At 43.8% G+C, this 11,313-nt stretch overlaps 1 pseudogene across 1 annotated transcript; it reads left to right on the top strand.

Annotated features, from left to right (window-relative positions):
- Positions 1–9,187: 9,187 nt before the first annotated feature.
- LOC134485092 (sperm motility kinase Y-like) lies at positions 9,188–10,717 on the top strand (annotated as a pseudogene). The gene has a single exon (XR_015648497.1). The product of XR_015648497.1 is annotated as a sperm motility kinase Y-like, transcript variant X2 (transcript).
- Positions 10,718–11,313: the final 596 nt, after the last annotated feature.

Below are 11,313 nucleotides of genomic sequence, written 5' to 3'. Positions count from 1 at the left end.
TTCCACAAAGTGAGGTCGAGAGTGGTATGAGCTGATGAAGTCTTCTATAGTTTACTGGTCCTAGCACACACGGCATTTATCACAAGAGGTATAGAACAAATTCTTATGCTTTCAAAAGTAACATCTCATTTCATTCAGCCTGAAATCTAAAAACCAGCAATGACTTTGAAAAATTGAAATTACAGTTGCTGCAACAGTGCAGATCCTGTGAAGAGGTAGGTCCTGCGACAGTGGAGGCACTGAAATAGCGCCGGTTCTGTGACAGTGAAGGTCCTTTGAAAGTGGAGGCACTGAGATCGTGGAGGTCAATCTACCTACAGGGGAGCTGCTGCACAATTGAAGGTTCTGCTACAGTGGAGGTCCTGCAAAATTGGAATTGCTGATACAGGGGTATTCCTGTCACTGTAGAGATCCTGTGGCAGTGAAGTTGCAGAATCATGGGAGATCTTGCTTCAGTTGATGTCCTGAAACACTTTAGTTGCTACGGGTGGTGCTACGACAGTGGAATTCCTGGGATAGTGGAGGTTATAGGACAGTGGGTGTCCTGAGACAGTTGTAGTGCTCCTACAGTGGAAGTCCTGTGACAGTGGAGGTCCTGCAATAGTAGTGTTGCTTGGACAGTCCAGTTCTTGGACAAAGGAGGTCCTGTGACACTTGAGATGCTGAGACTCTTGAGCTCCTGAACAGTAGAAGTGCTGTGATAGTTGAAGTGCTGAGACACTTGTGGTCCTGTAACAGTGGAGTTGACACACAGACAGTGGACTTCCTGAGGTAGTGGTGGTGCTTAAACAGTGGATGTCCTGTGACAGAGGAGGTCCTGCAATAGAGGAAGAACAATATATGCTGGCTGATGACCCAGAGCTTCCAGAAAATAGACCACCAATCAATATACATCAGAGGATGGCATTATTTGAAACCAATGGGATGGAAGGCCCTTGGTCCTGTGGAGATGTGATGCTCGAACGTAGGAGGAGGCTGGAGTGGTGGGTTTCGAAAAGTTGGGTGAGTTTAGGAGCAGCATTATAGTGGCAAAATGGAGGGAGGAGGGAGAAGATGTAGGAGTGGGCATTTGTGGATTGGCTCCTAGGACGTGGGACATCATTTGAGATGTTAAAAACAGTGGAAAAATAAGGTTTACATTGTCTGACCCAAACCTAAGGGATACTACATAAGGAACACAAAAACCCACAGGTGCTCACCAACAATCAGATAAAATTTGGCCTTATGCGCTCTACTCCAAAGAAACTATTCCAAGAACACTGTTTTTTGTTTTTTCAAACAAAGTTTAAAACTCTTAAGTGTACTCTCAAATCTGCCCTAATTCACAAAAATTGGTCAAAACTGTTGGCTTTGTAAATACTTCTATCTTGTCCCAATAGTCACATGCTGGTCATCCCAACAACATGATACTTGTCAAGGTGGGAGTCAATCAACATGGGATCCTTGTTCCAACTGGGTCATGCAGACCCTGAGCTCACCTTCAGTTTCTCACACACATACACACACACACACACACACACACACACACCACATACAGAGAGAGAGAGAGACAGACAGACAGACACACAGACACAGAAACACACACACATGCACACACACACACACACACAGACACGGACACAACCACCCATGAGAGGGGGAGAGGTAGAAACAGAGTGAGAGAGAGAGAGAGAGAGAGAGAGAGAGAGAGAGAGAGAGAGAGAGAGAGAGAGAGAAGGGAGTGCTTATCATCTACTTTCTAAGGCATATTGTGTGCTCTTCACGTTGAGCACAGAGACGTGCACATGTAAACCAGTCTTGTACACCTAGGAACATTTTCTGTTCTGTATATTCTCTTTTCTATCCAGTTTTTAGGATATCTTTAAAAGCAAGTAGGGCATTGTCCTACCATGAAATCGTGGACCTAAAGGTACATTTTAATACAAAGCTTATATATCACTTACAGATGACTCCAGTAGGAAATACATTAAGTTCAGAATCATTCAATCAGAAACCCTTAGTGTGTATACATCATTCTCACTGCCTTCACTTAACCTCATGTTTAGACCACTGTTCCTAGCTGGAGATTCCTGTTTATCTCCCAGAATAAAAGGGAGGCTCCATGCTCAAGTGGAACAGCAGATTCAAGGTGGGACTGTTGGGTGACATTACAGTGAACATCAGGGACTGTCCCACGGAGGGAGGACATGGCCCTTTCTTTCCTCCTGGGGAAGCAGTATCTACATTGTCCTGAGCAGGGAAGGATCCTCTCATTCTAGCAGATATTCTGGATGACACAAGGAATGTGAATAGATTATGAGATCACTTTACCACATTTCTTTCTGAGGCAGAGACCCTTGAGACCCTTGGCTCAGGAGTAACAGTTCCAGATAGCAAGGTGAGGTCAGTGTGGGCCCTGTGTTGACCTATGAATAGTTATTTATGTTAATCACCAAATCTTTAAAACTTACAGCATGTGAGAGAAAAGTCTGCCAGGAGACTCAGCTAAAACTAATCAGTGAGTTTTTAAGAACAAAAACAAGTAGGAAATTTAAATTCATGTGATTGCTACAAACAAATCAAGACACTGTCACTAGATCACCTTTGTGTAAGGGCCCTGACGACATACACAACTTAAGATGTGAAGTGCTCAGCTAGCATGCTTCCTGGCATGAACCCAAGACACAGCTTCTCTGTGTCTCATCACCTCTGAAGCATGGTCCACAAACAATGGCAACAAACCTTCTCTTCCTCAGAGTTCAAAGTTACCTTTATTGTTAGTGATAGTTTCCACAGTTAACTAACCTCTACTGGATAGACAGGTTTGACTAACCTTCTCTGAGCTTCTCCCAACCATGTACAGATGGTACATCCCTCTGCATGAGGCCTGTTCCTCTCAGGCCTGCTGTTCTCCTTCCCAGATTAGAAACTGGATACCTTTCAAGCCTACATTCTTAAGTCATCTATCAACTTTGGGTACATGATAAGCACAACATGACATTGGGTGCCAAATAACACTTTCCTACCTGACAATGAATATGATCCAGGGGTACCAAACATGGAAACTGGTCAGGTAAGGTCAGGTAACCCCCATGCTATCTCCATGTGGAGATGAAGATTGACACACCTTCCCAAGCAGACTTTCTCAGCTGTCTCAGCCCACACAGCAGTCCTTTGCTGAGCTTCCTTACTCCTAGTGAGTGATGAGAGTACATGAGAAGATGCCTGATTTCTGGAAAGCGCTGGGCCCCATGACCCACAGTAGCAGCAGCTTCTGATCACAGGTGATTTCAGGAACTGAAAATGCCTAATGTTCCTGTGTTGATTTGAATATGCTGAGCCCAGGGATTGGGACTATTTGCAGATGAGCCCTCATTGGATAGGTGTAGCCTTGATTGAGGAAGTGTGTCTCTGTTGATGTTACCCTTATGTTTCTTGTCCTAGCTGCATGAAAATCAATTTTCTAGTTGCGGCCTTCAGATGATGATGTAGAACACCCAGCAACTCCTGTACCATGTCTGCCTAGATGCTGCCATGCTCCCACCTTGATGATAATGAACCAAACTGCTGAACTTGTAAGCCAAACCCAAAGCAGTGTTCTTCTTATAAGATTTGCATTGGTCATGGTGTCTGTTAATAGCAGGAAAACCCTAAGTAAGTCACTTTCTACCACAGATTACGAGGTTAATTGAGTGATGTCATCACCTGAGGAGACATGGCGTCTTATTAAGGTTCTAATCTCCTAAGTAATTGCAGGCTCTCTTCTGGCCTAGGCATTGGCTATAATATTAATCTTCCCAGTGTCTTTTTCTCTGTAAACTATACATTTTGCATTTCTATTTGCCCCATTTTCTCTTTTTCATTGAAGTCCTATACCTCAGTATAACAGAGGCCATACTGGGCTCTCTTCAAATTTTCATCGAAGAAATTTGTTTATTACTTTTTAATTTAGCCTCAGGTAGGTTTTTACGATGTGGGCTGAAGGAAGCCACATTTTTGTAAAAGCATCATACAAATTATCCCAGGCCAGTTACAAATATTATTGCCTTCTGAATCCCCTTGTCCTGGGCTTCCACATTCTGGATAGGTCTTGGCACTCCTGACTCCCAAGCTCCTGCCAGTATACCCCATTAAACTCTTCTTAGAGCACTGGGCCACTTCTAGTTCAAAGTTCTGAATTCTTGCATATTTTCCAAAACAAGTAACAAGCACAAACTGGCATGGTCAGGTATCACAGAGCAAGAGTCTGCTCTATTACATCCCCTTCTGCATTAGTTACCTTTGTATTTCTGTGACAGAAATGCCATGAGCACAGCAAACTATAAAACATGTAGGCGATTAGTGATCCTATTTCACAGACCACCTGTTACCACAGGTTAAGTTCCATGACTACAGGGCACAGTGGAAGGAGCAGGAAGCAGAGGACTCACATCTGGAATCACAAGTACAAAGCAGAGAGTGCACAGGGAGTGGTGCAGTACACTAAAACCTCAAAGCCCAGCCCCACTGGCATTCTTTCTCCAGTAAGGGCACACCTCCTGAGTCTTCCCAAACAGAGTCACCAACTGGGAAAGGAGTACGCAAATGCCCGAGACAGTGGAGGATAGCTCATGCAAAATGTCATGATGATTCAGGAATTCGAATCAGTAACAGAGAGAACCTTCGCTCTGGGTCAATGTGTGTTGCTGCAAAGCCAGCAAGCTGCTCTCCCTCCGCTTGAACATAAGATGTGGATTAAATAAAAATGTAAACAAGCATCTCCATGGAAAATCAACAGCCCTGTTAATCTGGTAATACTTATAGGATAAGTCCAGAAGTGCTGGATACTGAAATCACAGAAGAAGCCAACACAAACTCAAACCGTTTAGTCTATAGGAATAAAAATACCACAGAAGCCAAAATGGGTAACGATATGGAGCAAACGCTCACTCACTCAGCAGATAAAATTACACCTAGCCCTTACTCACAGACCTACTTCATAAACAGTGTACATTCTGCTGGTACCTACTCAACACAATCCTAAATGCTGCAATCAAACCAAATGGTTTTTTACTTTGTTGAGTATGACTTAAAAACACTGAAGTACTCTGAAGGAGGTTAATGGAAACTTCTCAGGGCCTGGGGAAGTTGGCTGAGGGAGTACAGATTAACAAAGCAACACAACCCAATTTCCCCACCAGCAAGCAGAAACCGGCCTGATGTCAGTTGCCAATTCCTGAGGGTTTAAGAGAAGCCTACAGACTGGAAGGACTGAGGTAGGTGAGATTAAAGTACAGTTACACTGAATGCTCACTTGAGGAATGGGAAGGGTAGCAACTGGAAAGTGCTCTGTGTGTGTGTGTGTGTGTGTGTGTGTGTGTGTGTGTGTGTTCCATGAATGTGTTTCTGTGTGAGTGTGGTTGGGTTGTTGCTGTTGTGTGCTTAATTTGAGACAGAGTGTTACCACAAAGTGAAGCTGTCCTAAAACTCACCCTGTACACAAGGGTGGTTTGGACAGTAAAGAGACCTTCTCTCTCATGAAAGGTGGGATTAATGATGTGTAGCACAAGCTATGTGTGAATGTAAATTTCAAAATCTGAAGATTTTATAAATCTCCTTTGGCTTGCTTTAACAATGCTGGTGATTATAGCAATACATGGTACACTGAGGACAGAACAGAATATATAGTGTGAGCTTTTGAGATGGTTCAGAGGTGAAAGGAATAGCTGATGATCTGAGTTTAGTTCCAGAGGCACTGTTAATAATCAAACACAAATGTAGCCGACTTTTATCCTGTGTAAAAATCAGTCAGGGCATCCAGTCATCTAAAGTCTGGAAGCTGGGGAAGGGAACATGGAAAATGAATATCCTAGTAAGATCACCATTGGAAGGGGAAGCCCTGGGCCCTGCTAAGACTGAACCCCCAGTGAACTAGATTGTTGGGAGGAGGGCGACAAGGTGGGGAGGATGGGGAGGAGGGAAGGGGATGTTTGCACGGAAACTGGGAAAGGGAATACTGGAAATGTATATAAGAAATACTCAAGTTAATATATATATATATATATATATATATATATATATATATATATATATATATATAACATACATACACTGAGGTCAACCCTAGATAGGGCATAGAGCAATCCACACATCATGGGATTCAACGGGGCGTTTTATGAAAGAGCTATTTCCCAGGAGCACACATGTGTGTCAAGGCCTCCCTTCCAGCTAGGCCTTTGGAATCTCCAGTGCTAAACACTGTCTCTTCCTTTGAAGAAATGAAACATAGTAAAAATTCACACTTCACAGTACAGTGAATAGCAGTAATCGCGAAAGGTGTAAATAGAACCGATGAGTACCAGAGTATGTGGATTGATGTTATATGAAATGTGTGTGGGTGCCGTGCAGTATCCTCTTCCATTTTCCTACATACAGAGCAACGACCCTGTACAATTTCTCTCTAGACAGAACCATCTGGAATTCACTCACTGAAGGATTTATGCCCTGGAGTGGCAGCTACAGGTAGGACTTGTGCAACCATGTCACGAAGCGAAGAGACAGAGATGCATGGATTAAATGGAGAGAAGCAGATTGGAATGGTGGAGAGGCTAACCTGCCAACAACTCCAAACCCCCAGCAGGATGACAATGGAGAACAGCGAGCAGTTTCCCAGCCAGCCTCACTCTCCATAGCCAGACTTCTTCCAGTCCTTCCATTTTCCCAAGGAAAGAAAAGTTCAAAAAGCAGGGACAGGGAAAGAAAAACTGCTCTACTCCCAGGAGCCAAGGGCAAACCCCTGGCACCTCCCTGTCTGAGCCCATAAGCAGCCACAGCCCAGTCCTGGGATCATCTCTAGAGGCTCAGGGACCCAGGCAGATGAGCCCTTGAATCACAAAGGGTTCCTCTACAGCATTCTATGGGTGTCAGTCCTGAGTCCCTGAGCCTGAGGTGCTCTGCACAGCTATTCAGAGAAGCCTTCTCCTGATCTCTGTACAAAGATCTCTGTGTTGGATGTCAGAGGAGAGTGTCCACCCAGCATGGGTTGGGGCTCTGGCCCTCTAATCTGTTGGTCCATGTTAACTTCTCCACAGAGAAAGCTTATGAGTTTTGCTGATGCATCCATTAGGCGTTTGGGGGATTCAAACTCAAGTCTCTGCCTAGTCCTGCAGCTTTGTCTCAGGTGTTTGATGATAACCTAGAGCCTTTCTGAGGACTTATGAGAACAGTGTCCTCTTGATGGGTCAGTTTAGAAACAGCTTTGTCTTTAAAAAAAGAAAACTATACCATCAGTTTGAGGCTAATCCTTCAGAATTCAAAGAAAACGTGACACCCTGAGTGTAGACATGAGGACTTTAAAGCAGGATGCAGAGTAAACATTCAAAACAGAGAACTATGGACAGCTAAACATCTTAAAGGGTTTTATTTCTAACAGCCTAAAGTCTTTCCATAGCCCATAGAAGCCACAGTCTCAGAGTCCTTCCCAACCATGTCATGACAGGTCCTATTGTGACCTCATGAGGAGCGATTGTGAGGCGGCCCAGCAAACACATATTAAGCTGTTGCCAGGCCTGGAATTCTTTGAGTGCTTTGAGAGGAGGTGTGGAGTGGAGCCCTCTGCGACTTGGTTGTATCTAGTGAGCTGTGTGTGGTTGTGTCGAATTTTACTGTACTGTGTATATGTGTATGTATCAGTGTGTGTAAGAGAGTGTGTGTTGACAGATTGGCCTGTGTGTGAGTGCGTGTACACTTTTGCCTGTGTGTTTGTCAGTATATGTAGGAGTGTGTGAGTTTACAAGTTTGTATGTGTGTATGTGTTTGTATGTGTGTATGTCTTCTTGTGCGTATGTGTATCCCTGTGTGTATGTGTGTATGTGTCTGACGTGTGTTTTTCCAGGTTTCCTTGTGTGTAAGTATGCGTGTTTTGTGTGAATCTGGGTGTTTGTAAGAGTTTGTGTGAGTATAAGTTCACTTCTGTGTATTTCTGTGTGTGTGCCTGTGTGTGTGCCTGTGTGTGTGTGTGTGTGTGTGTGTGTGTGTCTGTGTGTCTGTGTGTGCACGTGCCCATCCCCTTTTGCCCCTTGTATCTATATTACCTGCACCTCAGTGCAAGAGGGTGTAGAGGCCAGTAGTCACCCCGGCTGCTGTTCCTGAGGTAGGTTCTCAACCTTATTTTCAAGACAGGCTCTCTCACTGGCCTGCAGCTGCCCAAGTATCTGGGCTGGTTGTCCAGTCGCTCCCAGGCATTTGGTATGCCAACCCCATAATATCAGTTTAAAGGCCTATGTAGATGGCTGGCTGCCTATTTCTTGATTGATTGATTTTTGGATGACTTCAAGAGAAAGAATTAGGTCACATATTGCCACGCCATTGGCTATTTCCTTATTGGGGTTTTGTTTTTTGTTTTATTTATTTATTTATTTATTATGGATTGCTGGTTTCATTTTTTGGTGGTTTTTATGTTCTCACATGCTATATTACTGCTTTGATTATTTACGGTTCTGCAGTCGGATGATTAACTCTATCTCCATTTTCAATGTCCTGCGGTTTTATCCTTTTACATTATTCCTGTTTCTCTATTTATTGAGTACAAGCAATCATTGGCTTAGACTTGATACAAATTTGCCTTTTGTGACACTTTGACTCTTCGGCCTTTGTTTAAGGTTTACTATTCACTGGTATTTAACTGCCTTATTCCTTGTGGTTGGTTAATTTTAATTTTCAGTATTTTGCTCTGGAGAGTTGTGGATTTTTGTGGATCACTAGGTCCTGAAATTCAATGGAGTTTTCCCTTAAGTGTTGGCTTTTTATATTTGTTTGTTTTGTCTTATACTCAGTCTTTCTCCTCTCATTTCTTTCATCTGTTTTTTTTTTCTTCAATGAACATCTATTCATAGTATTGACCATCTTTGGCCGCCCAATCCTATTGTAGTATGACGATTTTTATTTTCATCATTGCATTTAGTATGTGTGTGCTCTTGGCTTTCTCTTTTGGGGTTGGTTATTTGGGTGGCTTTTACTTATGACTTCATATTTTCCCCTTAACTTTTTCATAATTTTGCTCTATTTTTCTAGTCTAGTTTTTACTTTGTCTTTTTTTGTTTTTTTTTTCTTTTTCTTTTGTTTGTTTCTTTTACGTACCACAAGTGTAATTTTAGCTCCTATATTGCTCCATCTTTTTCATTATTTGATTCCATTTTTGTTATTTTTAGGTAGCATTAGTACTGATAAAATGCCTACAGAGACTGAGGAGGAGTTACCAACCCCTACACCCGAGCCCAGTATCTCTGAGGAGGGCAACTTCCATTCCCAATACCAAGTATTGGGGACAATTGGGCAAGGGGGCAACGCCAAAGTCCTCCTGGCCCACCACCGGCTCACAGGAACCCCGGTGGCTGTCAAAGTTCTGCGAAAGGACAAGCAGTGGTTCCAGCCAGCCATGATGGAAGCAAACATAATGAGAAAGATCAACCACCCCAACATAGTGTCTCTCATACAAGTTATTGAAAAGGAAACGAGAATATACCTCATAATGGAGCTGGTGGAAGGCCAAGAACTCTACCAGTACATCAGAGAGTCAGGGCACATAGAGGAGGATGAGGCCCGGCAAATATTTGAACAGATATTGTCAGCAGTGAGCTACTGCCATGGAAAGGGGATTGTTCACCGAGACCTCAAACTGGACAATATAATGATTGATAAAAACAAAAAGGTCAAAGTCATCGACTTTGGGCTTAGCACCCAATTTCAACCTGGAAAAATGCTAAACCACCACTGCGGCACGTACTCTTTTGGTTCCCCTGAACTCCTCCTTGGCCATCGGTATGACGGGCCGAAGAATGATATGTGGATTATAGGAGTGGTCTTGTACTGTATGGTAGTGGGAAAGCTCCCATTTGATTCAGTGATCATCCAAGAACTGCAAAGACAAGTAGTGGCAGGGGTATATCCTGCTCCCTGTGGGGTTTCAAAAGAACTGGAGGACCTCCTTAGTAAATTACTGAGGGTAAATCCCAACTTTAGACCAACAGCAAGAAAGGCGATGAAACACCCTTGGTTCAAAGAACACTGGAACGGATTGATAGGTCCCTATGAAGAAATGCTTCCCCTCACACCAGACCGGGCCATTTTGGATGCCATGAAAAGCATTGGATTCCAAGCCTCTGTAGTAAAACACTCTTTAAAACAAAGAAAATATAATGAGGAAATGGCAACTTATTTCTTTCTACAAAAGCAGGCTCTCCAGGGGGATGGCTGCACAGCCCAGGCACAGCAAATGAGTCCCGTTGCAGCACCATTCCCTAGCCTTGATCCTGCTGCTGCTTTTAGATTAGAACCAAAGAGGAGTGGAAGCCTGCCTGTCCTTGGCACCTTGCGGGTGTCATCCTCCCATGGTCACGTATCTCACTATGGCCAGAATGCTCATCCAAAAGGAGGCAAAAGATCCACTGTGGCTGGTCGTCTCAGGCCTCTACCGATGACACCTACACAGGACCACTATCACAAATGTGCCGTGAGTGTCCCATGCATTCAAACAACAAGCATCTTCACTGAGAAGAGTAGCAATAAGGAAATCAAAGAAGACAACCCACTCTCCCACAGAGCCCCATTAGAGGATAAGCCCATCCCCAGCAGGGTCCGGCACAGAGGTTTTAAGGGGTGGACCAGGAATATAGCAAATGCCCTGATAAAGCTGTGTTGCTGCATGCCAAGGAGAAAGAAACCTCGCCTGGGGCAGAACAGAATCTCCCCCCAGAAATGAGCCACAGGGAGAGTCCAGAGAACAAGCAGCAGGCATAGCCCAGGTACCTTTGTGCTTTGTCCTTTTCAGTTTGCTCTATGCTGGTCCTTCCTCTGTCTCTGGTTTCCATTTTCCCCACAATTCTTACCTTGTATCTGCTCTAAGTTCTTTATGAGGTTTCCCCAACACCAAGCCTTCTCCCTCTTCTTGATTTCTCCTCTTCCCAGCAGGGACCCAATAGGATTGATGAGTTCCCCACTCTACAGAGTTTTCTAGTTGGCCCAACGCTTCAGATGGACTCCAGCTACCCCTTAGGCCAATAGCTCCCACAAGGTGAGGACAAGAGGTTCATGGGCTCATGGACTCCTCCAGGGGCTACTGATATTTTCACATGTGGTCATCAATCACAAGTGCCTCAGAACAGAGTCTTATGTTTTCAAATGTAACATCCAATTCCATTAAGCCTCAAAACTAATTAACAAGGTTTGTCATTGAATAAGTATCAACAACCTAGTTTGTGGGTTATAGTTGATGGTCAGAATCCTGCATGCATGCATATTGTTTTGCATACTGGTTTTTTTTTGTTCCTAAGACCTATTGATCTATTGAATTTTATA

The sequence above is a fragment of the Rattus norvegicus genome, chromosome 1, assembly GCF_021556685.1.
Source record: "Rattus norvegicus strain SHRSP/BbbUtx chromosome 1, alternate assembly SHRSP_T2T, whole genome shotgun sequence".
NCBI lineage: Eukaryota > Metazoa > Chordata > Mammalia > Rodentia > Muridae > Rattus > Rattus norvegicus.
Note: the sequence above shows the minus strand (reverse complement) of the source record. Positions and strands in the feature narration are given on the sequence as shown.